The 3,727-nt window shown below is 28.0% G+C and overlaps 1 protein-coding gene across 6 annotated transcripts in view; it reads left to right on the forward strand.

Moving 5' to 3' along the window:
• LOC117176019 (WD repeat-containing protein 47) overlaps positions 1–3,727 on the forward strand; it is a 249,114-nt gene that overhangs the window by 161,588 nt on the left and 83,799 nt on the right. The gene's annotated exons all lie outside the window — the stretch shown is intronic.

Raw genomic sequence — 3,727 nt, forward strand, 5'->3', positions numbered from 1 at the left:
TGTATCGACCTAAAAGGAGAGTATGTTGAAAAATAAAACCGACTTTGGCCAAAAAAACGTCTCCGTGTTTCATTTTTCAGGGACTTACCAGACTGCCTAGTATATGTACTTATTGGCATATTATTTTCAATTTCCAAGATTTTCTTTTCAAATTCAGTTTCTTGGTCAACTCTTCAACATACTATTTTCTAATATTCCTCTCTTTTTCTCTTTTTTGGGGCTTCCACTTAAATGCGAACTGAATTAATAGAACCCAGATTTTTTTATTGGAAGTTCATTCTTTTGGTTAAAAAGTTAGCAATTAATTTCCTTCCTCGAATTAGGTATTTAAAAAAATTTTAATAAGTAATCTTTCGGAAAATTCATGTTTTTGGTTGAAAATTAGACTGTTTTGTAGAAAATTCGTTTTCATCTTGAAAAGCGAACAATTTGTTATAAAATTCAACTATTTGGTCGAATTTTAACGGGTTTTTGGAACATTAGTCTTCTTGGATACAAAATTGGTTGATTTGAATTGAAAAGTAAAATTTCTTTGTGGCTTGGAAATTCAGTATTTGATTGAAAGTATTTGATTATTTTATTTTTCACTTCAGCCGGTGTCGAGTTACTGGCTACCGGTATTGTAAAATTTTAATACATGTGAGGAACGTTACCAATTCCAGCATTTGGAAACTATAACATTTTGTATTGCAGCGTTACCTTACGTTTCGGAAATAAACTTCCAATACATGTAATGGAAGTTTCCAACCGAAATTTTTAACAGTGTATAGTTCAAAATTGAACGATTTTAAATTGAAAGCCTTGAAATTGTTACATGCCTATAGTTTTGAGTCGATATGCCTCATTTCATAAGATGAGTACAAAATTGTTGTTTATGATGTGTTCCGTTTTTGTCACACGGCACATTATGTGAGATGATAGATAGGTTCCGTTATAATCGAAATCGGTGTTTATGTGCCGCACTTTAATCTCCATACAAAATCATTCAGAGCGAAGGGTCTTTAAATATCTTTTTTTCTGCAAGGATCAATTTGTTGTACTAAAAATGAAATAATTTCTTTTGCATTTTTATTTGATTTTTTTAGCATCTAGCTATTCAAAAAATAGTTATTTATAGTTGAGGAGTAAGAACAAAACGTATGACAAATCTATTTCAGTTAACTTCTCAATGTTTAAAGATATATTTTAACTTGAAATCCATTGATCAAAATTAAATTTATTCAAATGGGCTATGTTATAATTAGCAGGCTGACAAATAAAATAAATTCAAAATAAAATTTTTATTTTAATACTGTCTTAAGATTATTAACTAAATAAAAATAAATTTGTTCACTTTGGTTTTAGTAAACGCATGTCGCATATTTCACTGGGTTTTCATGTTTTAATCATATAAATTTACCATTTCCTACTTACATATGAAATCAGAAGATAATTTTATACATGATTAATGTATTTTTAATTTTTAAAAATACATTCTAAAGTTTGGTAAAGTTATGTATTATAAGAAAAATATTGAAAAGTATTTATGATTTTAAAATAATATTTACATGAGTAAAAAGTTTCATCCATTCACATAACGAATCTGTGATCGAGAATTACTTTTTTTTATTTATTTTATTTAATGCACGTAGGAATATGTATAATTGAAACCGAAAAATACTGAAAAATGAAATCAACAAAAGTGAAATCTAGTTTAAAAACGTATTTTTTGGTTTTTAAGTAGCGGACTGTATATTCTCGTTGCTCATCTATTTTGATATAACTTGGCATTAGCTTCGTGAGTTTCATATGTCATACAAAATTAAAATCGTCCCTTGGAATGTTTTGCGTAGTAAGAAATACGGAAAAATTATATGAGTTCGAATTCAAGTTTTGGTAAAGCATAAAACCTTAAAAACAACTTTTGCTCTTGATTCCACGTATTTTTATTTCAATTGCATCTTTTTAAACTTTATCATTTTAACGCAAACTGTGAAATCAATTATAAATTTTCAACCTCCGTCGATAAAAATTATTCCTATACAGTTAGCGCTATATTCAGACTTCCAACATTTTGATTTTAGCCTTTCTTAGAAACTTGAGTAACGTTAACTGCTTTAGATAATTCGGTTACAATTTAGTAATTTTTGGTTTGCGTGACAAAAAATTTGAAGGGATTAAAAAAATTTTTCGATTTATTAATTTTAATACTAAATATGTAGTCTATATTTCTCCTGACAATATAAATAATAAGAAAATGTGAGTAAAGTTAATACAAACACATTTTGATTCATTAAGTATATTTAACCCAGATACGTACGTACACTTTTAAAAATGTTTGTGATCTTACAATACATCACAACACAAAATGTAATGTGAAATTACGATTTTGGTATTGTGAAGTGAAATTACAATACACTTATTGTGAATTGAAAGCTACGTGTGTCCATCGCTACCAAGCAGCGCCGTATTATATGTATCAGCTGAAATATTAATGGTTTTATTTTGTGCAATATCGGAGCAGAATATTTTATTTAAAAGTGAGGCAAAAGGTCAGTTTATACGGGTTTTAATTAAATCTAAGGTTTTCGCGCAATTTAGACTTCCTTCAAAGAGAGAATAAAAGATTGAAATTTGGCGAAATATGTTTTTCATCTGAAAGAAAAAACAGAAGTTGGTATTTTCGTAGTAACTTTTAGAATGTCTTGACTTTTATTTTTATACTGCGAAATGATATGATCAGCGTCAGAAACTTAAAGTTTAAAAACAATCGATATTCTTCATGAAAAATGCTGCCAAAATCTGTAACATAACCTACAAAAACACATGTAATTTTTTCGTGAGTTATGTGTATTCGTGTATGATATGTTAGTGATTTTGACAGCATTTTGCATAGAAATTGTCGATTGTTTTCAAACTTTAAGTTTTTGCTGCAGATTATATTATTTCGTGATGTAAAAATAAAAATCAAGACATTCTAAAAGTTATCACGAAAATACCAACATCCGTTTTTGCTTTCAGAGGAAAAACATATTTTCCTAATTTAATCCCAGTATCACCTTAACCTAAAACTTGAAAACTTTTTAAATTTTCTGTTTTTTTTTTAATTACGAAGTTTTTTTGATGTAACTAGTTTGGTTTTTATTCACCAAACAAATTTATTTCAAGTAATGTCAAATTTAATATAAAAATAATCACATTTAATTACTTTGAAGAGCAAAAAAGCGAAAAACATTGTGTTATACCACGACACCGTCACACCAAAATTTAATTTCCTCCGAACTGAATAACTTTTTTGGATAAAAAATTATTAATTCTCATTCATCATCCCCATACCTCGAAAGGATAGTTTTATTTTTGTAAAAAATAAAAAATTCTACTTCTTATCGCTACTGCAGACCGATTTTTAAAGCCTATGAATGTCTACACTGTTACAAATTTCTGTTGTGATTTCACAATAAATCTAATGGAAGTTTATTACCAAAACGTAATGTAATAAACTTCCATTACATTAGTCATTTAAATATAAACTTCGCTTACACATAGTTTTATAATCATTTATCTTGTTAAGACAAATGTATACTTCAAAATTATATTAAAATTAATGAACCAACGGAAGAACTCAAAAAGTACAGATATATCTTATCTAGTTACAGTCTGTCAAGTTAAAGCGTGGGTGGCTTTACTCGCAGTCGGTAAGGTGTATCGACATGATTTTGGTGTCAAAATATTAAGAAGAGCTCCCTCT

Source organism: Belonocnema kinseyi, chromosome 7 (genome assembly GCF_010883055.1).
Source record: "Belonocnema kinseyi isolate 2016_QV_RU_SX_M_011 chromosome 7, B_treatae_v1, whole genome shotgun sequence".
Classification (NCBI taxonomy): Eukaryota; Metazoa; Arthropoda; class Insecta; order Hymenoptera; family Cynipidae; genus Belonocnema; species Belonocnema kinseyi.